General features: G+C 49.5%; 1 protein-coding gene and 1 long non-coding RNA gene across 12 annotated transcripts in view; one reads left to right on the top strand and one right to left on the bottom strand.

Annotated features, from left to right (window-relative positions):
• LOC144807723 (uncharacterized) overlaps window positions 1–26,780 on the bottom strand; it is a 1,505,442-nt gene that overhangs the window by 1,256,624 nt on the left and 222,038 nt on the right. The gene's annotated exons all lie outside the window — the stretch shown is intronic.
• LOC144808025 (uncharacterized) lies at window positions 64–817 on the top strand. The gene is made up of 3 exons (XR_013606576.1): window positions 64–111; window positions 197–288; window positions 521–817. It is a non-coding gene; the product is annotated as an uncharacterized LOC144808025 (long non-coding RNA).

The following is a 26,780-nucleotide window of genomic DNA, read 5'->3' as shown; positions in this document are numbered from 1 at the left end:
AAACATGTATATCATGTTTACATGCGATGAAATACATGTTTTTTCCTTTGATAGATCGTTTGAATTTGAATTCACAACTTGCAATTGAATTTCAAATAGCATTCGTTCAAGGTAAAATGTTTCATTTACCTCAACTATGATTTTCACAATGTAATAGACTTTTATTAAAAATTAAAGTAGTTAAATTCTTTTCCAGTGACTATACGTAACATTGAAGGCCTGGATTCCACTGTTCTTATTGACAGATCCTGATCAGCATCACTGACCGTTAGGCGGTGTATTCTGCATGTAAGCTTTTCATGATTCTTTCGCAACCGTGCTTTAAGTATGGTCGCCACACCGACCTTGAAACTCTTTTCTGCACATTAAAAATTGTAAATAGCACGAAAAATTGTAAATAGACTATCAGCAATGAAATGCACGTATGACATTCTGTAGCCATAGGTGTTTTGAGTAAACTTGTGTTGATTTATTCTTTGCTGTACATAACCAGGTTATAATGATGGATTGTCTTTCACAGCTTTTCCGAGGGTCATCACCCTAAATGCACAACAAAGAAGTCCTGATGATGGTCTTATGAAATCGAACATAAAAGACCGAAACGTCGACTATAAAGTCTAAATTCTGCTTGATTTGTATCTATTATATTGATTTTCATTTACTCTGTTGGTTTGAAATCACTATAACAACATTGTTTAGCAGTTTTGACTTTTGTTTGTGATGGATAGTAGGAGCATATAATCTGCTCTTCGTTTGTCCCAAATGCATTTTTTCAGTACCCTTTCTTAATTCACTATAAAGAAAATAATAACTCTTTGACAAAAAACCCTGGTTTGTGTATTTCTTTTTCTTCTTTTTGTTATTAGTGTGGTAATAACATTAGTGTATCAATAATTCAAATCTAGTCACCTATTGACTTTAATGTGGGTAACTGATTCATTTATTTCCCATGGTGACCTAAATTGACAATTTTGAAATAAATTCCCTTGCTGGCCCATTTGTTGTAAATATTACTTGCCCAAGCCCGCAAGGGTTTATTGGGTCGCTCACCCGCTTTAAACTGGTCCATTCACAGCAAGAAATCAATGATCAGTTCCGGGATTATTACGCGGAACTTTATTGGAGCAGAATGACGGCGCAGCCGGCTCGACTGGATGCCTTTCTGGAAGAGGCACGGCTGCAGCGGCTGGACCCGGAGCAGGGCACTGCGTTGGGTGCGGCTATCACACTGGGGGAGATCAGAACGGCGATTAAACACATGGCCAGGAAGAAGACGCCGGGTGGTGACGGCCTTCCAGTGGAGTTTTACGCAGCGTATGTTGATCTCCTGGCACCCCGACTTCACCAGGTGTATGGGGAGGCTTGGGAACGGGGCAGACTACCGGTGTCGACAAGAGAGGCGATTATAGTGCCGTTGTTGAAGAAGGGCGGGCTCCCCACGGCGAGAACGGCGTATCGCCCGCTCTCGATGCTCACTGTGGACTATAAGGTGCTGAGCAGGATCCTGGCGACGCGGTTGTCTGTCCATATGTGCTCTCTGGTACACCCGGACCAGTCGGGCTGCATCCCCACCCGGAACACCTCGACGTGTATACGGCGCCTGATACGGGTCATGGACGTTGAGGGGGAGGGCCCCGCGGGTGCGGGCGTGCTCTCGGTAGATATCGAAAAGGTGTTCGATAGTGTAGAATGGCCGTATTTGTTCTGCGTGCTTCTTCGGTTCGGGCTGGGGGACGGCTCCGTCCGCTGGACGTGGTTGTTGTATGAGTCCACTACTGCTAGGGTCCGCACGGGCCGCTCGATCTCTGTGGCATGCTCGGTGGAAAGAGGCACCCGACAGGGTTGCTCCTTAACTCCGCTCCTCTTCGCCTTGGCGATTGAACCCCTAGCGGCATGGGCCCGACAAGGTCGGTACTATGAAGGGGTTTCACTGAGAGGTGTTTCGCATTATATTTCCTTGTACGCCGACGACATCTTGCTGTACTTGGCTGATGTGGAGGCGTCGGTGACGGGTGCACAGGCCTTGCTCCAAGAGTTCGGGAACTTGTCGGGGCTCCGTGTTAACTGGTCTAAGACTTGCCTATTCCCCTTGACCTCCTGCTGTGCCAAGCCTGAGGTGCTTGATGGACTGCGCTGGGAACCAGATTGCCTGCCATACCTCGGAGTCCACGTTTATCATACCCATTCGCTCCTATTTGAGGGGAACGTGGGCAGGGCCCTGAGGGGCGTCAGAGGCAGTATGGGGTTTTGGCACACTATTCCGCTGTCTGTGGCAGGACGAATAGCGCTGCTGAAGATGGTGGTTCTTCCGCGCCTGCTTTATTTTTCCGCACACTGTCGGTGTGGATTCCGCCCTCCTTTTTCCGAACATTGAGGTCAATGGTGATAGGGTTTATCTGGGGCTCTGGCAGGAGACGTGTAGCTTTGAATACCTTGCTTAGGTCCCGGGACGAAGGTGGCCTGGCGGTGCCGGATTTTGAATGGTATTATCTGGCAGCGCAACTACAGTGGCTAACGCAAGCTGTAGCGCGGGAGTTCCGAGGTCCAGACGGCCCACAGGGTCGGATTATGCAGCGCCATGTCCTGTCCTTCATCGTGCTCCAACAGGGGCTTCGGTTGGAGCAGCTGACTCTTGAGGAGCGCACCCTTCGCCGGTGCTGGCTTCGTGGCCACAGGCGGGCAAATTGTCACGTTCCATATGCACCGGAGATCCCCTTGGGTATATGTACGGCCCTCCCGCATGGTGGGGACTGGTCGGCGCTAGCCACCTGGGAGGACTGCGGGGTCCACATGATAGGGGATTTGTATAGGGATGGTGCCCTGCTGGCGTTTTGTGACCTGCAAGAGGCCTTCGATCTCCCGAGGGGCGACTTCTTGCTCCATGCAGCTCTGGTGACTGGGATTCAGAAGCGCTGGAGGATGGGGCTGGTGGAACCTCCCACGTCGCTGGGCTGCCAGTACGTCGTGATGGCGGCTGGCACTTATAAGGCCATCACCTGCCTATACCGGAGACTGGCGCTAGCTGACCCTCCCCCCCCTGGATAGACTGCGGGAGCGCTGGGAGGCTGACCTCGGTCGGCAGATACCGGAGACGACCTGGCCTCAGCTTGTACGTAGGGCCTGGAAGGGCACGCGCAATGTCAGGTTCCAAGTGGTTCAGTACTTCACTCTACATAGGGCGTACTGGACGCCGGCCAAAATCCAACGGGTCTTCGGTGGCGCGCACTCGGTATGTCCCCGCTGCGCTGCAGAGGGTGCTGACTTTGAGCACATGTTCTGGTCGTGCATAGGACTTGGCACTTACTGGACGGAAGTTCTGTCCTGCCTGAATGCGGTTAAGGGACGCCAGATCGACACGGACGCGGGGACTTGCCTTTTACTCTGGTTTCCGCATACTCCAACCACGAAGGTTACCAGCAAATTTTCCGACCTGGGGTTAATTCTGGCCAAGAGGGAACTAACACTACATTGGAAATCCAGAGGGGGGCCTAACTTCCTGAGGTGGCGGGGGTGCTTTCTGCAATGGGCTGCGAGTGAAGGGTCTCTTAGATTACAATTGGCTAGGGGCGCCGCTAACGATAAAGCGCTAGATGCGGCCAGGGCGTGGAGTGCACTAGTGACGGACCTACAGTCACTTTCGGAAGCTGATGAGGATGGTGCGGACGGCGCGCTGGTGAATCAGGTGGGGACCACGGGGGTGGAGAGCGTGGGGGCAGTGGATGTGGAGGAGGAGCGCTAGGCAGCATGACCAGCAGTGAGTGAAGATGGATTACATGTGTCACATATGATCTTGTGCGGAGCGGGTAACGTACACTGCTCTGAATAGCATCTGGACTCACACCTGGCTGTGGAATCGGGACTGGAAATTTTTAGGGGAGGTTGCCTGCTGCATCTGGAAAGTTTATGTCATGCCTTAGAAGGGGCGATGGAGGCACACTGACAAGGGGGGGGTGGGAGTAGTGGGGGAGGTGGGATTCGGCGGATAGGGCTTTGTTGGTTGGGACTGTTAACGTCGCTGCTTCACTGTACATCCTGTGGATAGAGATATATATGAAGCGAGTTTGTACGATGTGTGCATAAAATCAATAAAATCAGTTTAAAAAAAAAAAACAGTTATCTTTCTGCCTTGGGCTTGAGCTCTTTCTTTTCCTACAGCAGTTTGAACCGCTATTGGAATTTTTTCAGTAGAACTGAATTTCATTTCAGCTTGTGTGTACAAGTGTGATTTGTAAGCTATTGGTTCAGTTTCTCCCTCATTAGAGGGCAGGGACGTGATTCTGGATCTTCCTGGGAGGACTCGGATTACAAGTTTCTGTGTGTTTCTGAGTCCAATTTATTGGTTTGAAATCAGGATTTATTAATTCATAGAGAGGTTTGACCATCTCTCCATAATTTAGAATGTATGTTCTTCTGAAATTCAGGAAACCTAGTATTGATTGTAAGTTCTTCAGCGTTTTTGGAACTTGGAGTACAGCGCACTTCTCTAAGGAGTTGTCTGCTAGGCTCTTGCCTTCACTTGATAATTCATATCCTAAAAATAGGACAGTTAGATGGGCAATTCGTGACTTTTTAAAGTTGAATTTGTAACCCTCAGCTGCAAACCCAAGTATTATGGTGTTCACTCTTTTCAAGTGTGTCTCCAGGTCATCATCTGTGAGATAGATGAACAAGTTACTTACCTTCGGTAACGATATATCTGTAAGAAACAGTAGTTAGTATTAGATTTCTTACCTTAGAATATCCCCAGGCGTCAGTCTGGATCCGGAAACTTTTGCGTAGCAGTACCCCTGCGCGTCGGTAGGCGTCGTCTGCAGGCGTCCCCTGCGGCTCCGCATCCGTCGTTGGCGTCGTGCGCCGTGATGACGTCGCTGGAGTATATAGACGCCGCCTCCGCGTGCTGACGTCAGTTCTTTGCACACAGCTTTTCCGCGCCAGAACACGCAGAGCCATGTAAGAACCAACACTGGTGCCATGCGAAACTAGGGCCCTGAAGGGGATGACCTTAACCCTTTGTATCAGTTCGCAGAACGGGGAGGATGGGTGGGGCGGTAAGGAATCTAATACTAACTACTGTTTCTTACAGATATATCGTTACCGAAGGTAAGTAACTTGTTCATCTGAAAGAAACAGGTTAGTATTAGATTCCTTACCTTAGAATAGATACCCCAGCAATACCAACCCAGGTGGTGGGTCTGCGAACCAATACAGCTTACACCAGAAAGTCCTGGAGGACAGAACGGCCAAAGAAGCCATCCCTCCGGACTTGACTGTCCAGGCAGTAGTGCCTTGCAAACGTGTGCAGCGAGGCCCACGTAGCCGCCTGACAAATGTCCTGCAAGGGGACTCCCCGGCCCAGGGCAGTAGTAGCCGCCGTGGCCCGAGTGGAATGGGCTCTCAGCCCAACAGGAGGCTCCTTCCGAGCCAAAGAGTAGCATGCTTTGATGCACAGGACGACCCATCGAGAGATGGTTCGTTTATGCACCGCCCTTCCCTTCTTCGCACCCACGTAGCCAACAAACAGTTGGTCATCCACCCGGAACTGGCGTGTGCGATCCATATAAAATGAAAGCGCACGTTTTGGGTCCAGACGATGGAGCCGCTCTTCATCCTTTGAAGGATGCGGAGGCGGGAAGAAGGAGGGTAAGGTGATGGACTGCCCGATGTGAAAAGCAGAGACTACTTTGGGCAGGAAAGAAGGTCTAGTTCTCAGAACCACCTTGTCTGGATGAATGGACATGAAAGGAGGTTTGACAGAAAGAGCCTGGAGCTCACTCACTCTCCTGGCAGAGGTGAAGGCAACCAGGAAGGCCGTCTTTAAAGTAAGGAGACGGAGAGGACAGGAATGAAGTGGCTCAAAGGGAGCGCACATCAAGAAAGTCAGAACCAGGTTCAAGTCCCACTGAGGCATCACGAACGGAACAGGTGGATACATGTGCGTGATGCCCTTCAAGAATCTCGTTACAATAGGGGACTTGAACAAAGAAGGTTGATCAGGCAGCCTTAGAAAGGCCGAAAGGGCAGAAAGGTAGCCCTTGATAGTGCCCAGAGCAGAGCCCTGCTGGGCAAGAGAGAGAAGAAAGAGGAGAACCTCGGAAAGAGGGGCAGAAAGAGGGTCCACAGCCTTTGCTGTGCACCATGCCACAAATCTGTTCCACCGGCAGGCGTATACCGACTTTGTGGAGGGACGCCTGGCTGCCAGAATCACATCACAAACTTCAGGAGGCAAGTCAAATGGCCTCAACTGTCGCGGCTCAATCTCCACGCATGGAGGTGGAGACTGGACAGGTTCGGGTGGAGGACCGTCCCCTGCTGCTGCGACAGAAGGTCCTCCTGAAGGGGCTGGCGGATCGAGGGACCGACTGACATGCTGAGTAGCTCGGGATACCTGTACCTTCGAGCCCAGTCCGGAGCCACAAGGATAACTTGGGCCCGGTCGCGCCTGATCTTCTTCAGCACTCTGGGCAGAAGTGGTATAGGCGGAAAGGCGTACAACAGACTGCAACTCCACTCGCGCCGTTGGAAACTCCAACGCGCAGAACTGATGACATTGCGCGTTCTCTTCTGTGGCGAATAGATCTAACCAAGGCTCTCCCCATTGCAGAAAGAGGCCTCTCGCCACGTCCGAGTTCAGACGCCATTCGTGATCCACCGAGCACCGACGGCTGAGTTCGTCCGCCCTGGCGTTCAGAGAACCTGCCAGGTGTTGAACCGTCAGAGTCACGCTCTGACGTTCCAGCCATTGCCAGAGACGCAGAGCCTCCTGGCAAAGGGTCCACGACCCCACTCCGCCCTGCTTGTTGCAGTACCACATGGCGGTGGTGTTGTCCGTGAACACCTGCACTACACTCCCGTTGACAAAGGGGAGGAATGCCTTCAGTGCTAGGCGAATCGCCCGCAGCTCCAACATGTTGATATGGAGCCGGGACTCCGCCGGAGACCAGATGCCTCTGATCTCCGCCTCTCCCAAGTGGCCTCCCCAGCCCTGGAGGGACGTGTCCGTCACAACTACGTGCTCCGGTTGGGGAAGGGAGAGGGATCTGCCTCTGACCCAATCGCGGTCCGTAAGCCACCACTGCAACTGTCTCGCAGTGCCCTCCGAGATCAGGACATGGTCGGATAGGTTGCCTTGATGCTGGGCCCACTGAAACTTCAGGTCCCACTGCAGAGCCCGCATCCGCCACCGGGCGTGATGCACCAGAAGGATGCTGGAAGCCATCAGCCCCAGCAGCCGCAGCGTCAACCTGACCGAAACCCGGGATAACGGCTGAAAGATGGGAATCAGAGCCTGTATATCCCGGACCCGCCGTTCCGGAGGATAAACCCGAAACTGCACCGAGTCGAGAACCGCTCCGATGAAAAGGAGCTTTTGAGAGGGACACAGGTGTGATTTCGGCACATTGATGGAAAACCCCAGCTCGTGCAGGAGGTCTGCCGTCATCTGAAGGTGGTGGACGACTGTCTGGGGCGAGCCTGCCTTCAACAACCAGTCGTCGAGGTAGGGGAAGACTGAAACCCCTAACCGGCGCAGATGAGCCGCGACCACCGCCATCACTTTCGTGAACACCCGTGGGGCGCTGGTAAGGCCGAATGGGAGCACGATAAACTGCAAGTGCTCGTGGCCTACCGTGAACTGTAGGTAACGCCGGTGGGCCGGCAGGACGGGGATGTGAAAATACGCATCCTGCAAGTCCAATGCCACCATCCAGTCTTGCGGGTCTAGAGCAGCCAAGACCTGAGCCAAAGTCAACATCTTGAACTTCTCCTTCCGGAGGAAGCCGTTGACGTTCCGTAGATCCAAGATAGGACGTAGTCCCCCCTTGTCCTTCTTGGGTACCAGAAAGTAGTGGGAATAGCAACCACACCCTACTTCTGGCCCAGGAACGCGCTTGATGGCCCCCTTGGCCAAGAGGGCCGTAACTTCCTCCTGCAGAAGTGTCAAGTGGTCCCCCGACACACGGTGGTTCTGCGGTGGCATGGCTGGAGGAGTGGTCTCGAAGGGGAGGGAGTAGCCCCTTCGGACGAGCTGCAGCACCCACCTGTTCGATGTGATAGTGCGCCAGCGGGAGTGGTGATGGCGAACCCTGCCACCCACTGGCGTCACATGGGCCTGAAAGCACGGACTAGGAGGATTTGGAGGCCGATGCTGCGGGGGGAGGTGTGGTCTGACCTCGCCGTTGTCCCCGACCGCCTCCACGGCAGAATCCACGGCCGCCACCGCGTTGAGAAGTGTTCTGCGGTGCGTGGCTGGCAGCACGTGTGGGACCGCCCCTTCCGTGGCCACGAAAGGAGCGAAACGAACCCGTTTGCTGGCGCTGGGTCGAGAGACCCAAGGACTTGGCCGTGACCCTGGAGTCCTTGAAGCGCTCCAGCGCGTGGTCCGCCTTGTCGCCAAACAGGCGACTGCCATCGAACGGCATGTCCATCAAAGTATTTTGGACATCCGCCGAAAAGTTGGCGGATCTCAGCCAGGCGTGGCGACGAATCGCCACCGTCGTGGACATCGCTCTGCCCAGCGAGTCGGTCGTATCAAGACCACACCTGATGGAGTATCTTACTGCATCTCGGCCTTCAATCATAGCCTTGCCGAGCTTCGCCCGTACCTCCTGCGGGCATTCTGGCAGCAACTCCGCGACCGTATCCCAGAGAGAGTGGGTGTAGCGGCCCAAGAGGCATGCGGTGTTGCAAGACCGCAGTCCCAAACTCAGGGACGAGAAGACCTTTTTTCCATACTGGTCGTACGCCTTTGATTCCCGGTCGGGCGGGGCCGACGGGAATGCGGTCTGGGAAGTCGAGGCCTGGATCACCAGACTCTCAGGGGTGGGATGGGTGGACAGGAACTTGGGGTTGTCCGGACACGGACGGTGGCGTCTGGCCACGTTCCTATCAACAGGCGAACCTGAAGCGGGCCTGGACCACGTGCCCAAAAGAACGTCTGTCAAGGCTTCGTTGAACGGCAGCAGAGGCTCCTGTGGGCATGACTGCGGTTTGAAGACCTCAGTGAGGATGTTAGGCCTCACGACCGCGACGGGGAGCTCAAGGTGTAAGGCCTTGGCAGCCCTCATCAACACCACGGAATAAGCAGCCCCAGCCTCCGAAGCCACAGTAGGAGGCGAGACAAAGCCAGGGTTAGGAGAGTCATCCAGACCACTGGCGTCACCCAAATCACCTGTCCAGTCCACATTGTACTGACACTCGCGTGACAGAGGGTCCTCAGACCCCTCCCAACCCTCTCCGTATTCTACATCTTCCCCATATTCGGAGTCAACAATGTAGACCGGCTCCTCGGGGTCCACAGGCCCCATCGGCGTTGGACTCGGCGTCGGGCGACGCCGGTCCGACTCCGCGTCCGGAGTCGGAGAAGGTATGGGGACGGCGCCGCCCGGAGCCGGCGCCGGAGCACCGGCGCCGCGCGGGGGCGGCGTCGGGCGCAGCCCCGATGGAATCGGCGCCGGAGAGGCCGGTAGACCAGCCGGCGTCGACCCTAAAGGTCCCAGCGGCGCCGGGGTCGGAGCCGTCGGCGGCGTCGGAGCCGGAGCACCCGACGGCGTTGGGGCAGGGACACCCGAACCGCTAGGACCCCCGGACGGGAGCACAGGGCCCGAAGGCGCCGTAGGCCCCGTCGGAGGAGACAGTGCCCTCATGGCCATGAGGAACTCCTCTATCTCCTCACGCGACGCGCCTTGCCCAGGGACCGTAGGGTATGGAGCAGGCCGCGCCGGCGACTCACGCGGAGCCGCAGGGGTGGGGCCACCCGAACCCCCGGCCGCATCGCGCGAGCGTCGGGGGAGAGTCGGGGGTACGATGACGACGCCCCGACTTCTTGTGTTTCCTAACTGAGGAACCAGAGGAATGGCGACGACTTCCGGAGCGCTCGCGATGGCTCCGCGACCGCTCCCTCGACCGCTCCCTCGACCTCCGGCCGGACCGGGACCGCTCTCGGCGTGGGGCCGACACCCGCAGTTCGAGTAGCTTGCGGGACCGCTCCCGCCTAGCCTTACTCGTCAGGGCCCGGCAATCGACACAGTCGTCCACGGCGTGGTCGGGGCCTAGACACCGGAGGCAGAGTCGGTGATGATCCTTGACCGACATCGTGCGGTCACAGCCGTCACAGTTCTTAAAACCGGGCATCCTACCGGCACCGTAACAGGAATCAAAGATTCACAAAAACTTTAATCAAAAGACCGGAGTACTGCACTTCTCGGATCTGCGCTAACTGGCGCGGAAAAAAGAAGAACTGACGTCAGCGCGCGGAGGCGGCGTCTATATACTCCAGCGACGTCATCACGGCGCACGACGCCAACGACGGACGCAGAGCCGCAGGGGACGCCTGCAGACGACGCCTACCTGATGCGCAGGGGTACTGCTACGCAAAAGTTTCCGGATCCAGACTGACGCCTGGGGATATTCTAAGGTAAGGAATCTAATACTAACCTGTTTCTTTCAGATGTCATCGACATCGACATAAGATAATGCCTCATCATCATATATTTGTAGTAACTCTGTTATCCTTGCTGAGAATAATCCTGGGTTGTTCTTGAATCCCTGAATCCCTGTGGGAGTCGACAGAAATGTTCTGTGACCCCATTATTGAGAAAGCAGTCAAATACCTGCTTTCAGGTGCAATGTTTTGACAAAAGAATCCATTAGAGAGGTCTAATGTCGTTTTATATTTTTTGCACACAATGTTATTCATTAGTGCTGCACTGTGTGAGTTTTGTACTGCAAATGTTTTGCAACAGGAGTTTAGGTGTCTGTAGTCCGAAACTAGACAATATGAATCGTCTGGCTTGGAGACAGGAAACAAAGGATTGTTCATTTGTGAGGTGCATGTTTCAATCAACCCCTGGTATTCAAGTTGATCTAAGATCTCCCTGACTTGCTTTTTAGCTTCTTGTTTAACTGGGTACTGCCTTTGTGCAGTGGGTTGATTTTTTTGCTGGATTTTGTGAGGAGAATCCTCATCCCATCCTACATGATTTTGATATAATGCAGGAGCTTGGGCCACTGCCCATTTTCTTGCATATATAGATTTTTTATGAATTGGAATATGATTTGAGAAGGCAGGCATAATAATTTCTTCGCCATGAGGGCACTCCCTGACAAACTCAGGTGGCCAGTCTTTCCCAGCTAACAGGATGTCATAGCTCTTCGAAAGGTTATCCCAAAAGAGACCCCTTACTTTCCTAGTCTTGTCCCCCTCTATACGTAATGTTATTTTGTATATTTTATGAGATTTGCTAACCCTGGTGTCTGCAGTTTCCACCTGAATGTATTCATTCATGTCCACTATCTCCAGAAGATTCATCAGGATCTTGCGAGCTATTGTTACTTCTGCTGCGCTGTCTAACATTGTCTGGGCCCACTCTCCATTTTTCAGTTGTGTCCTCAGTATCCTCGGCATGTTTAATTTTAATACTTGCTACCTTCTTTCTTGGAAATTGTAATTTTTTACTTTGATGAGCAGGTTCCTTGTCTTTGGACTTGACGTGCTCTTCCCTGTGTTCTGACCAACCTCTTCTTTCCCATTTCTGTGAGGAAGTCTGAAAAGATTGAGAGGGACATGTATCAATATCTTGATATCTTTCAGGTTTTCTCAATGTATCCCTATCTCTAAGGTTGTATCTTTTCTCAGAGGGCTCCCTCTGGGGAGACTTGTGTCCTCGGTACGGAGATCTTTCTCTCCGTTGAGGAGACCTTCCTGTGGACTGGAATCGTTTTTCTCTGGGAGTGGATTGTTTATTACCATCCAAACTCTTTTTTGGAGTGTTTAGATTATTTGTAATAAAGGTTTTTTAAGGTTTTCAGTTTATTAGGGTTTTACTGGTTTCCCACCCAAACTATCTCTTCCTAGTTCTTCATAGGATTTTTCTATGATTCTGGCACGTTCAAATGGTTGTTCTGCATATTTGCCGGGATGATAATTGCACCCGGTTCATTTTCATTAAACCCTGTAACATCGAAACCCGGTTGATTCGCATCTACTGGAGCTTCACCGGTTTCATGGCTGTCGCCGTTAGTTGACATTGTTTTAATGAAAGTTTGCAGAGCAGGTTTCCAAGGAAACAAAGATTAGGTGCACAATATTTTGGAACACTGTATCCTTCAATGTTGACTAAACCAAAAACTATACATAGGAATCTCTTAATACTAAGTTCCGGCGGATTTTAACCTTTTACCCACTCCAGACGTCTATTGGAGTTTTTACGGGAAAAAGGGTCTATGTGAAAAAGCACGACTGAGTTACTCTAATGTCTTGCGTTAGATTATCGCCTTACCAAACGTTGGGCGCCATGTAGTGTAGTTCCTATATTCCAAATAGGCTTGGCACATTGGAATAATATAATCAGCAGTGTAGACGTAGGACTGAGGTCGACTAGGTCTCTACTGACTATATTAGACTTAATTAGTTTTGCCAGCTAGCTCAGAGGTCACTAGAAACTTTCTCGAATGTTCAGGAAAGAGTTAACTCTCCGGATTTAGACAAGAAGGGAATAGCTTCTAACAACCGCATAAACATGACAACTTTGCTCCCTCAGAATAAAGAGTGTATCTCTAGAGTCGTGTGAAAACAATAGATGGTTATTTCACGCAGTCAATCGTGCGTATTTAGTTTCACCAGAGTGCAGAGAAATAGAGATACGGGCGTTTTCAATAAAAGGTGGTATTTATTGAGCAGTCTTCTTTCTCATGCAAGAGAAATGAATTGCCACAATTGCAATACTTATCATAACGTAAAGTGCGTACAGTAAAAGGAGTATTATGAAATAATACTGTAAAAGCATTGATATGGTTTCTTAGCCATATGATACTTTAAAATGGATAAAATATATACATACATAAAAACATTGATTAACGTACTCAACTGGTGCTTCTAAATACGCCTACCCCGGTGTACCTGACGTAAGCCTAATATGTGGGAAGGAGTAAATAAGTAGCAGTTTAAGTTAAGTTGGTTTTTGCCAAGGAATCTGAATCAAGAACTCTTAAGGGTTTAGTCAGCTCCGTACCTTGGTTATAGAATGTAGGAGGTCTTGTATCTTTCTCTCAGGACTCGATATCCCAGCAACCCGTAAGGGTGACTGGAAAAACCGGAGCTGGATTTTCTCGGCTGGAGAAAAAGATAGCGTCTTTCTCAGTGCGTCAAAAAGGGGAGGGGCGGCTTCCTTCGGCTCTCGCATCAGCTGGGCTTCCGGGCAAGTAGATAGCCGCTCTTCTCCAAACCACCCTGTGTTTGCTTAAAGGCAGCGTTGGTATATTTATACCTGAAAGGTGCCGGGTTTGACGTAAGGTTGGGCATAAGACGTCACTAAGAACTAACCGTTCTTTCTGGACTCTAAGAGTTCTTGTGCAAATCAAAACAAGAGCAGGGGGATTTCCCGGGCTGCTAGAGCCGTTCGTCTCGAGGAAGGCTGTCAGCTGTTTGTTGACGGTTTTCTCGATGACTTTTGCGGGGAAGGGGAGGAGCGAGATGGGTTGGAAGTTCTTGAGGTCTGTGGGGTCTGCGGTGGGCTTCTTCAGTAGGGTGCTGATCTCTGCATGCTTCCAGCTCTCCGGGAAGGTGGCGGAAACGAAGGAATTGTTGATGATGTCCCGGAGTTTGGGTGCGATGATTGAGTCGGCTTTGTTGAAGATGTGGTGTGGGCAGGGGTCGGCTGGGGATCCCGAGTGGATGGTGTTCATCGTGTGGGTGGTGTCTTCCGTGCTGACCTGGGTCCAGGCGCATAGGATGGTGGTGGGGGGCGTAGGTTCGGTGGTGGGGGGTGTAGGTTCAGTGGCAGGGTATGAGTTCTGCACGGCAAAGCTGTCGTGTATGTCGATGATCTTGCGGTGGAAAAAAGTGTCAAGAGAGTTGCAGAGGTCTTGCGATGGCGTGATGTCGTTGTTGCTGGCGTTGGAGAGCTCTTTCACGATGTTGAAGAGTTCCTTGCTGTTATGGGTGTTGTTGTCCAGTCGTTCTCTGAATGCTGTCCTTTTGGTGATGCGGATCAACTGGTGGTGTTTGCGGGTGGCGTTCTTGAGGGCAATCATGTTTTCCGATGACTGGTTGTGGCGCCAGACTTTCTCGAGGGCACGGCAGGATTTCTTGGAGTCTTTGAGATCGTTGGTGAACCATGCGACTTTCTTGCTGTCGGGATTGCTTGGAGGGTTCTTCAGTGGAGCAAGGGCGTCTGCGCAGTCGGTGATCCACTGTGTGAGGTAGCGGTCTGCTTCGTTGGGGTCCGTAGTGTTGGTGGGAGGATTTTGGCTCAAGGAGGAGGTGAGTTGGTCGGTGGTGATCTTGCTCCAGCATCTTCGGGGGGTATGTTGAGGGCGGTGGTGGGTCGTTGTTTTTTTGAAGTTGAAATATACGCAGCTGTGGTCGGTCCAGTTGAGCTCGGTGGTGTGGCTGAAGGAGATATGGTTGCTGGAGGTCGAGTGTATGGCTGGCGTAGTGGGTGTTGACCAGTTGCTTGAGTCCGAGGTTGGCGAGGTTGTCTAGTAGGGTGGTGGTGTTGTTGTCCTTGTCGTTCTCCAGGTGGAAGTTGAGGTCCCCTAGGAGGATGTAGTTGGAGGAGGCGAGGGCGAGCGGGCTGATGAAGTCTGCGATGGCTTCGCTGAACTGTGAGCGTGGTCGCGGGGGTCTGTAGATGAGGGTCCCTCTGAGGGTGGTCTTGGGATCGGTGTGTATCTGGAAGTGAAGGTGCTCTGCGGTGGAGAGGGTGTCGCTGGTGTTGGTCGTGATGCGGATGGTGTTTCTGTGGGCAATGGCGATGCCGCCTCCGGTTCGGTTGACGCGGTCCCTCCGGATGATCTTGTAGCCGTCCGGGATGGCTATGGCGATGTCGGGGGCTGAGGAGGCGTTCATCCAGGTTTCTGTGAGGAAGGCGACGTCCGGCGCTGTGGTGTCGAGGAGGTCCAAGAGCTCAACGGCGTGTTTGTGGAAGGAGCGGGTGTTGATCAGGATGGCACTTGAGGTGGTTGTTGTTGTTGGCGTCTGTCCTGGCGGGCGTGGTGCCGGTCCGAGTGCAGGTGAAATTGCAGGCGTGACAGGTGAAAGCTCAGTAGGTGCGTCTCGGGGTGGCTTGGTAGCAGCCTGGTTGTCGGCCGGTGTTGAGTGTGTGGAGGGTGGTCGCGTCGTATGTCCGTCGGGTGGGCTGGCTCCGGCGTGGTCCAGGGGTCCAGGCACTAGGCGCGGTCCAGGCGTGGACGAGCGCAGACGGGCTTGCCTTTAGCGCGCCAGCGGCGCGCCCGCTGAGCGCGTCTGCTGAGCGGGGCGCCACGCGGCCTCCATAAGAGGCAAAGTGGGAGGGCGGAGCAGCTGGGAGGCGGGAGCGGGGTGGCCAATGGGCAGTGGCAGGTGGTACAGAAGGAAAGAAGGGGGCGGGCCGCGGGGGAGCAGCCGTGGGAAGCGGGGAGCGGGGGGGCACAGAGGGCAGGGGTGCCTAGAAGCGGAATAGAACGAAGAGAACAACAATCAGGTCAGAATGACCGAGGCAGCAAGTCCAGAGCAGGAACAAGCGCACCGATGGCAGGTGTGAGCCGGGGGCAGAGTCTCGGGCAGAAGGAGCAGCAGGACGAGCCGTGCGGCGTGGGGGGCGACCAGGTCCTTAATAAATACCTTACAATATTCACCCCAAAAGGCCTCCTCGCTTCTGTTTCCGACCTTCCCTCGTGGATGCACAGGAATGCTTATGCTTCAAGTGGAGGCACAGGAACGCCAATGCTTCATGTGGATGCACAGGAATGCCAATGCTTCACTTGGATACACAGGAATGCCAATGCTTCACGTGGATGCACAGGAATGCTCATGCTTCACGTGGATGCACAGGAATGCCAATGCTTCACTTGGATGCACAGGAATGCCAATGCTTCACGTGGATGCACGGTAATGCCAATGCTTCACATGGATGCACAGGAACGCCAATGCTTCACGTGGATGCACAGGAATGCCAATGCTTCACGTTGATGCACAGGAATGCCAATGCTGCACGTGGATGCACAGGAATGCCAATGTTTCACGTGGATGCACAGAAACGCCAATTCTTCACGTGGATGCACAGGAACGTCAATGCTTCACGTGCATGTACAGGAACTCCAATGCTTCACGTGCATGCACAGGAACGTCAATGCTTCACGTGCATGTACAGGAATTCCAATGCTTCACATGTATGCACAGGAACACCAATGCTGCATGTGGATGCACAGGAATGCCAATGCTTTAGCCATCGAATGCCTGCTACTATGAATTTTAAAGCAACGTGGCACAACCCCATGTGCTGCTTTACATTTATTCACAAAGTCATGCATACCACCCCCTACTTAGTCTTGTAAATCTTATTTAAGCCTTTACCTTGTTGACGCAAGGCAAAGGCTTACGTAATCTTGGCACTGGGTTCAATACTGCACCGCAGCTAGACATCCTGCAAATCTGGACAAGTCACTCAACCTTCACGTGGATGTACAGTTCATTCTTTTGCAAAGTGTTCCAACGCCCTCCGGTCAGGTCTGTACAATATGAAACTGTGAGAAACAAACACTGACATGATTCCAACCTGAAAAACATCCACTCACCTTGACAGGGAAGAGGAAAGACTTGTAACTCTGACCCTACAAGACTGAAGGAATTTAGACTTTTTCAAACACTAACTTGTATTTGTCCAATGCATTAGAATCTGAGGTGATCAGTCTGATGCTCTGCACATGGCCACTGTCCACAAATAAACCCATGGACATCTACCTCAATTAATGACACAATACATCCAAATTAAAGGTGGCACCTGTGCTCCTCTTGTTATGATATTTATGCCTCTTCTTGATAATGTTTCATCAAAGAATATCTGCACTCAATGTGACTCGCACTTTTCTGTCTTATGAGTGACTCTTTACTAACTAATGATTCTTTCATAACCGATTTTCACTGTTTTGCTTATGAACACAAATATCATATTAACCCCCAATGTGCCTTGATTCCTAAGCCATATCTTGCATGGGTCAGACTCTGTGCAGCTCCTACTCAGCTTTTTATCATTCCCAGGTCAATGCACTGCATAGAATTGATTCTGTCAACAGGAGCAACATGAAAGCCTTAGATAAACAATAAAGATAGTAATTTGGCACTATGAAAACATGCTGTAATGCTTCTCTGCAACTGACAACAGGACCATGAATTACTCGAATGGGTTTGAGAATATCAAGATTACACAAGTTTTTTACTGAAGAAAATAACTATAAACCTAGAAAAACATATTCTATTATTTGCACCGAACTACCCTTTAACCTAAGGAGTATTTACGTCCTTGTAATTACACAAAGAGAAGTACACTCAGGGTTAAATGACTGTTTCCATAGAAAGACAAAAACTATTTTGAAGCAAAGAATCACATCCTTAAAAATTAGTCATGCTTTACAAAAGTGACAAAAGCCAAGCTTCTAACTCCAGATCCAATCGCTGACATTGAAGAAGCAATCTTATGAAAGAAAATGAGAAAAGATAATGAATAAAATACCTTAACTGGCCGAATTAGAATGAAAAAGTAGAAAGAATACATGATAAAATAATAGACTGTGTATCAAATGCCTGCCATGGGGTAATATCAGACTTTTAAAATAAGTAATAAAGTAGACAATGTTTCTTTGGTGACTCTGGAGGATGAGACGGAAGACAGCTGCAACATATGACAAAGGGCAGATGCAAAGAATCATCTGACACCATCAGGTTAAACTCCCCTGTCACTGAAAAATGTGCTCTGGATAAATAATTTCCAACTCACTCCAAATCTGTCCCAGCAACAATACAACAACCCTCATTATTGGATGTAGTTAAAGGTCTGCAGAAGCCAGAGTTGAGGGACTGGTGTGATACACAGGGCTATAAAGAGAAGCTGGAATGAGACAAAGAGACTTGGAGATGAATTATAGATGGAATAAAGTCATATCTGCTGGACATTATGAGGCTCTTACAGGTAAGGGTGGGCATAGTAATCTCGTCCCATAATGCTTTGCTAGGCCTTTTAGGTAGGCATTGTATGTTTGCCCATAACTTTGTTTGGGGTGGTCCTAGGAGGATGGGACCACCACCGAATCATTCAGCTTGATATGCTCTTTGTGTTCAAGGCATCTGCTTGCCCTACCCCTAGGTTAGGGGTGACCCCACAATCATCACCTCTCTCATTGCCTGGTATTTTTCAAAGTTCACTTTGTTGAATTGGTTGTATGCTTTTTAGTATGTAAAGGTAAAGTTGTTTCATCAAAGTGTTGTGGGTGCAGTAGCTAGCTCTGTGGCGGAGTCGGAATTATTGCATGAATGCCATGTTTTCAATATAATGCGTATTTAGCAAAACTCCGCAACCTCAGCTAGCGGAGCGGACTTCATTACAGATACGACATGCAATGTCATTTTAACATATGAGATAAGGTATTCCTTATAATTCTATGTCATACATCATCATTTCACAAATTGCTTTCCTTATTTGAATCTTGCTCCCTTCTCTGAAAGAGAAAGGATGGTGTAGAGATGATGAATAAAAGCAGAATGTGTTGTATGAACAAAACCCATCAAAAACAATTAGTAGTATTTTTAAAAACGTATTCAAATTGGTTTAATATAAATCCGATTACATTGAATGTTGGAGCTCAGTGAGTTGTACCATGACGATCTCCTTTCTGCTGGGCATTGTTCATTAAACAAAAACAGTTCATAAAACTAAAAGTCCGTTTTCATTTTTATTGTTTAAAGAGCACATTCCCTGATGCTCCATGACCTGATTTTAAACAGCATTTATGCCTCAACTGTAATGAGATTTATTTTATTTATACTGGGATTGAAGTTTCCCATCCAGGATCAGGATACTGAAAATGCTGCTGTTAAGAAATGACAACTATGTGCATGTATGTGCGCGTGTGCGTGTGTGTGTGGGCATGTGTAAGTATGTGTGTGTGCGTCTGTGTTTGTGTTACTCTCTTTGTGGGGGCTTGGGTATGATGAAACCCTCACACTTTGCAGGTTTGGTGGCTCAGGCCCACAACATCTTTAAAATTATTTTAAAAATACTTCAAGAACATCTGACCATTTTATTTGAAACTTTTTTAAAATAGTCTTGTGAGGATCTAAGTTTCATCAAGTGTGTTCATATTTTAACACACTTTGCTCATCAGATACACACGCTCGCAGCAGCACCTGCAGACATATCAAAGGGAAAGCCTCATAATCCTGTATTCATCCAAATATATCTTTAATGAAAACTAACCTTTTTTCTATTTACTAAAATACAATGTTATTTACATGAAGCTATTGAATGTAGACTTTGTGTCTAAAATGTTAAGGTTTTATAAAAATTGCGAAAGACACTTAGGGTCCTTTTCTAATCCCAGTATTCTTCACTATCGCCATTTGATCCATATCTGTAAGTGCCCTGCACTGAGGTCAGATGTAGAAGGATCTGATCATTTTTTGCAAATAACTTTGACTCATCAATGCCTGTTGTTACATTTTAATGCTTGTATCAGGAATGCTGTGTCTTTCTGTTGCTTTGCCTTTGTTTGCAGACTAAGACGCACTATAGAAGATATTCTTTTAGATGACGGCTAGATGATGTGTACAAATATTGTCATCATATTTATTTTTTGTGATTTGAAGCCTAGAGTAATATGCAGAGGATAGAGCAGGCACCCAAAGGTTTGTGGCGAGGGACAGTGTGAGGTGTGAGATTTGCCACTGTGTGCGGTTGTTTGATTCCTTTCCAGTAGGTCATCCTTCCTACTGAATACTGAGTTAAACAGAATGTTTGAATTCCTGTCTTTACATTTATATGTTAGAACTGTGAAAGTTATGGGTTTCTTTTAAAGGTACCGGTTTCATTAGATGCACTCCCAAGACACGCAACTAATGGCCTGTGGGTTCAAACAATTCATCAATGAATAAAGGCGCTGACATCTAAAATGTTTCAGGTTTTTAATGGTTTGTTGCGATCCAAATGTAAATAGCCACAGCACCCATATTCTGCTTAGACACAAAAACTTTACTCATTTTCTTCAATGGCATCCAGTTTCATACCCCACCCAATGCATTTTGGGTACTCCTTAATCAGGTGTAACTACAAACAAAACAATGTTCAGAACATTAGTACAGATCAAGAGTACCATGTGCAACTTACCGCGCAAGCTCATGTCCCAAATCAACTCCATAACAAAAAATGTGCATGTATGTGTGTCTTTACAGCACAACGAAGCCCGGGCAGGAATCTCCTCTCCGCTTGTGGACTCTGCTGAATTTGTGCACACCACGCTCCATGGAGGAACACGGAATTCCTGAATTCCACCCTTTTGGCGAGAGGTGGAGTTTTTTTCCCCGTTTGTGCACTCTAGTATTCTTTTGCCGTTCAGCGCCAATACTCTCAGGCTGCTTGTGAGTCCTCACAAGACTTCTCACATCACTAGAGAGCTCCCAAAAGAGTTCACACAAACCTACAGGGCTTCCGGTCGCAACCGAACCAATCTAGCATTCTTATTGCCCATCGCAAACGGAGCGGTTGAACAGCTTTTCTGCTTGAGAATGCAGCTTAGAGGCATTTGGAATAGATTTGCTTCTCAAACTCGCCATTGGAGTGTTTAGGTCTCGCCTACGCAGCGCGCATGTGCTGCATAGGAAAAGACCTTTAGCAATCGCTTCAGCTTTTCTGCCCAAAACGTGCACGCATTGCATTGCTTTGAATGCAACGTGTGCACTTTTGGCGATTCCCTTGCGGGAGCGAGCTTTCAAACAATGTGTTAATTACAAACATATGATTCCTGCTCGCTTCTGCAAGGGAAACAGGCGCAGGCACCCTCCTCGCGTGCTTGTTTATTCCACTTAAAGCCCTGGGTATAAATAAGAATGCAAAGCTTGGCGAGCCCCTCAGGTGCTTTTGGAAAACTTGTCAAATGTACATCACAGCTGTGTTGTCTGCTGTTAGTAGACCCAGGTGGGGCGTGGGAGGGGAGAGGCCAGAGCAGCTTGTAGGAAGTCCTTAAAAAAAAAAAACATTTGTCCTGCAAGACACTTCATTTATGTTCTCAACATGCTGTAGAAATGATGGGACTTTGGCATATTTTTTCTGGTTTGTAGCCCGGCTTTTTTAACCCGCCTTTCTTTGGTATGAAGCTCCTTTGAAAACTATGTGCAAGCCCCCACGTACCAGAATCCACTTTGACTCGGTTTCCTGACTCACAGCCCTACTGGATTTTCTCAAAAATGGCACTCACTGAAGCACTGCACGCACATAAGCACGTGTAAGTAGAAACACCCGCGTAAGTTGTATTTTCGCTTTATCTCGCATGCAGTTGAGCCAATATGTACTCCAAGTTATATTCAGGGTTCACACTCTGAGAGTGCGTTTTTTCCTCCACTATTCAGTTTAATTTGTGGGCCTCCCCACTTGACTCCGACATTCGCAGTCACTGAGATTGTTCACTACGAAGACATTGACACCACTCGTCGTGCAAAAAAGTAATACGCCCATCGCATTACCTCGACAAAATTATCCTGAGCTCAACCCCCTGGTATCTATGAGAGGCTAGAGTGATTCCCGCAGAGTCCGCAGAGTCCGGTTCCGTGTTTTGCAGAGGAGCTGCAGAGCGAGGGAGCGAGGGAGACTGCGGGAGGCCGCGGGAAGGCTGCACCGGCGGTGAGTGGCGTCGTCTTTAGCGTTGGTGTACGGGGAGCCGGAGTCGGAGCTGCTGGTATTTTGCACACCGGGCATTGACACCCTCCCGGCATCCTCGGAACTGCCGAGACCTGCTGAGCCCACTGAACCCACCAAGCACGCCGCCGCCCGTCTTCCACCATCCACCATCCGCTGTCTGCAGTTTCTCTGGCGGTGAGTGGGGGTGCAGGGCGATTGAGGCTGCTGTTGCTTCTGTTCAGCTGCTCAGCTGCTCCGCTGTACCGCGATCGGTACTCCCGGCCCAGCGTGGACGGCGGCGGCCGGCTGTGAGCCCCCGGGGGGCTGTGTGTGAGAGCAGGGGGACCGACTACCGACCACCTCAATCCCAGCGCCGGCCCGCCACCCACACGCCCCCCCCGACCCTAACTGCAGGAGCAGTACTAGGAGCAGATCTAGGCACAGGGTACATGAGAGGAGAGGGGCCACGTACAGCCAACTGCCATCAAAAAGCCCACAGAAGCCCAAGGAAGCCCCCACCATAAAGAAATAGTCATAGGTGGAGGCGGAGGAGGATCAAGCTTCTGGCCCTGTACTGCTCCCCCACTTACATACTGTGTTGGTCTGTGCTGGCTCACACCAAGACCCCAGCACCTCACCATTAAGGGGCTACAGGAGTACAAGGAGGCACAAGAAAGAGCACAGGGTGAGACAGCAGCACATCACATCACCAGCACCAGTGGTGGAAGGAAATCGCAAAGAAACCCCACTGACTCATAGTGGGAATCAGCACTGCCTGAGGCCCTGAACAGCTCACGGATCCCGGGGGGGGGGGGGGGGGGAGTTAGGAAAATATTAAACGCTAAAGAGGCAAAAGGCAGAGCGGGGGAGGCAAAAGGCACCGGGAGACGGTCAACAGAATACCGACATGAGGTCTGGAAGAGTAAGAAGAACCCTCACAAGGCCTCCTCTCAAACCTAAAAAGAAGGCAGCCTTACAGCCACTCGATGGGAGTAAAGAAACCTTAGAAACAGATGATCCCACTGGGTGCAACACTGAAGACAACGGCACCATCAGTATAAACGACACCCAGGAAACAAACGTCCGTCTAACAGTCGGCCCAACAGAAAACCGAGGGAAGAACTCTCAACCTACAATGGACCTAAGAGGTGGAAACCAGCTAAAAGGAACTCCCAAAGGAGTTAAAGGAGCCAAAAGGAAAAAACAAGACGAGATTGTGGATATAGACACAGATACAGATGGACAGTCATCCAAAAAGCACTCGACTCTTTATCAGCCTAAAATCTACACAAAATTTACCTTTCTCAAAGATCCTGGGAACATAATCTACTCAAACAACGACATCATTACGGGTTTACAATCCCCACTGCGACCGGAGGTAGCGGAAAGCCAGTCAGTGGCAGAACGTCAGACACTCAAAGCAACCGGGACAACAGTCGTTGAAGTTCATAACTCCCTAACTGAAATGGAGACAACAGTCCATTGGAAAACCAAAAGAGGGGAAGGAGTACAAGGGGGACAAAACGGTAACAGTGTAGAAGCATCTGATGCGGTGTCATATAGCTACTATATATCTTTATAATGCGTTAAGTTAGCATAGGCACATTACATGTTTAAACGCCATTTTTCCTTTTGCTACTTCTGCACACGACACTTAATTGTTGATTTAGCTTTCAACCTAGTAGTTCGTTGTGGTTTACATGAGAATAATATGTTATTACTCTGATATCAGCTTTGCTTCATAAACTATGTCTGTACAGAGAGTGCTGAAGCTTCAGGAACAACAAGATACTTTTTTTTATTTGGCTTTGCTGCTCACACAAATACACACTTGATGCTGTTCACATGCAGAGAGAGCTGGTGTATGCTGATGTGATCCCTTCATTCTAGGACACTGAGGTATGGGCCCGCCCTAATTCAACCCAAAGAGACCTTCTTAGCTATTAATATAATATGTGAGTTAGGGAGGGTGAGAAATAAGTGTTGTTAACCCTTATTAATTTACAGCATGGTAACATGCTGTCACCGTTCGCTTTCTATGGACTAGTAACTATGCTTGTAGCTTTATTGTTGATACTTGTATTATCTAAGATACTGCGCCTGAGAAGACGGCATTAGTAAATAAACATTTCAAATGCTCACGTGTTCTTCTTTACTCCATGTTCTGGTTTGTAATGATTGTATAACGAAAGAGTGCTCATGTGTTCCACGTAACCTGAGGTTGGTGAGTTCATGTTCTGGTTTGTCTAAACATTGGGAGTTGGTTATGACCAATGAGACATTGTAGCTAGCTCGGTAAGGGGTTTGTTGGGTACTAAGGTGAGTTTTGGGTCACCCTAATTCGCTGAGGTTCCAATCCTCTGTGCACAGTTCTGTGGGAGAACAGAAACCCTGCTACATGGCGCCCAACGTGGGGCCTTATATCATGACACTCGAGTAGTATATCATTCACACCTTAACCCCTTCACTATCGTTTCCGGAAAACGGTGGTGTCGGTGAAACCTACCTGTTTTTTGAAATAGGTCTTTATTCAAGCTTGATTCTTTCTAAAAGGTTTCCTTGAATTACTACCCAGTTGTGCTACAAAGTTCCCTTTGTTTTTCAGTAGTTCTGGTGAAATCATGGCTGCGCAGCATAGTCGCATTGCGATGCGCAACCATTTACAAACTTACCAAGTCCCTTTGGAAGGCATGGCTGTGATTTTGGTGGGGTGTGCAGATCCGGCGTACCCTTTCGAGCTCTTTTACTCGTGGGTCACATTTCCGGAGGTGGACGCGAATTCTCAAGTGTTCCTCCACTACACACCCTCCCCTGTACCGGCTGAATATACACCGTACAGGGCACTGGAAATACCTATTGATCATTGGCAGCATCGCGTTTGGTTTAATGGCGTCCTCCCCCACTCTTTGTCAGCTGCGAGGTTAGGTCCACTTTCCATTCCAGGTACAAATTGGCCTGCTTTGGGTGGATTTACCCCGCACCCGAATCACGGCGCTTGTCCCCTTGCTGATATTCGCAGACTACACGTTGTCTCGATTGCTGTGATTCGTGCATTAGTGCAATACATAGGTCGTCATCTCCCGGGTGGTCCCCCGGGGGTGGGGCCGTTCAAACGGAACATGGCGGTTTACGCCTGAATCTGGTTATGGTAAATTCGGTTTTTGGTCAGCGTCCCGTTGATAACGATGACTTCCCTTTCTGGCTAGCCGAGAAGTTTGACCAACTGGAGGCTGTGTTTCCGAATTCTACTCCTGCTGATAAACATAGAATGTTGACGATTACTTTACCAAAGGATTTAACTCCTGAGCTCGTTGACTGTGAAAGCTGGGGAAAAACCTTTGCGGCCGTTTATACGAGGTGTTTCGGCACCCCGTCTATGACCGCACTGCCTGAGATCGTTAAACGTGTTCAGAATGATCACGGACCGGAGGCAGCGGTTGAATTGGGTATGCGCCTGTGTGGTTCGTTTGAGATAGTAAGTGATCTCATACTCTCCAATATTAAAGGAGATGCGGTGAACTTTCAGGTGTCGAATGCTTTGGCTGCTCTACCCGATGCCGATAAACCCCGACAGTTAGCGAAGATAGTTGTGGCCGCCTATAAGACGATTGGCCGCACAAGTAGAGGTCTGAAATATTTTCCTGTCAAGGAGAAAAAACAACCAAAAGGACAGTCTGCTGCGGCAGATGTCCAGCCCAAGTCTAAAAAACAAAATTGGCCTAAAAAACAGACACAGGGGAAGCAACAAAAGCAGACTCAGGATTCTTTTCCTGCAACACAGGTTCCTGCGCCGACTGAAAAAGTTTATGATTTGCGCGATCACGCGATGATTAAATCGCCTGATCGATTTCAGGTTTCTGATCAACGCTCTCCTCGTTCCTTTCAGGACTCATCGGCCCCGAAAACCGGTGGAGGAGGAGGCGGTAGGGGACGTTGTGGAAAAGTAAATTTTGCCATGTTCTGTGTCCCTACGCCTCACCCATCATATGTCATGTGTGCATGATCAATATGCATATGTTATTCCCCATTTCTGATTAAAGACGCAATTACAGTTGTGTCCACCTCTAATATGTTAGTTTCCAGTCCTCGTGAATACTACGAATATCAGGCCTATGTAAGTAATGTTGCCACGTTTCTCAGTGTGCACGTTATTCCATTATAAAGTCTCCGTTTCCAGGCCTCAAAAGGGCCCGGACCACAGATTCAGCTCCTGTCTCCTGAAAGCCTCGCTGAGGAGCGATACAGCCCCCACCTGTATCCTCGACCCTTCACTTACTTCCTGCCTTGCAGTGCCCGGTGCACCCCGGCTCTGCCTCTGAGTCTGTCAAAAGTATGTTATAGTTCCTGCTATCAGTTCAGTCCTCCTCCTCTGCATTCCTAAGCTACTGAACTGCATCAATAGTTTCCGTCATTGTCTAGCCTTCTCGTCTCCACGTTAGAGAAATACTGTATTTAATGGTCATTTAATATTCTTCATCACGCACTACATGTAGAATAATGCATGGTCCAGTCTTAGAATCAAGTTAGCTTTTCCCCTCATGACTTCTAGTTTATATCAACATGTTCCCTAAACATTAGATACCAGATAGGGTTTAGGTACATGTCGCTCCGACCCTCCAGACTCTAGTCTCTGCTCCTAGCACAGAGTTCGTAGCCCCCAGCTTCTCCTAGTAACACGTCATTGCCAGTTTTCGCGCACCATTAGGTTAGAGGTCCCGGCTCCTTAGGTAGCCCCCTCCAATGTTTCCGCCCATTCATGACATATTCTGTTACGTTTTGCATCACATGTCTAAGTAAACTCCCAGTTACACCTCTTATTACTGTTATCTCTCGCGACTGCTACGCGTCACGCCTTCTACTCCACCCACTGTTACGCCTATTGCAATGTAATGCTATGTGTTTGCGCTATGTATATAAGTCAATGTTTGGTTATTAAATGTTAGCGCGCTCATCCCAGACCCAGCCCCGGCAGCTGCCGGGCCTTATTGTCCTATTCCTATGCAGGTTGTCCTGATCCTGTCCTTATGCTGTAATAAACCTGCAGAAACTCCTACTACCTCGAATCTTGACTCTTATTTTATTGAGCTATCTGTTATGCTATAAGTCTAGTCAAAAATAGGGTATTATTTATTTATTTACCAC

Source organism: Lissotriton helveticus, chromosome 1_2 (assembly GCF_964261635.1).
Source record: "Lissotriton helveticus chromosome 1_2, aLisHel1.1, whole genome shotgun sequence".
NCBI lineage: Eukaryota > Metazoa > Chordata > Amphibia > Caudata > Salamandridae > Lissotriton > Lissotriton helveticus.
This window is presented reverse-complemented; position numbering and strand designations above follow the sequence as displayed.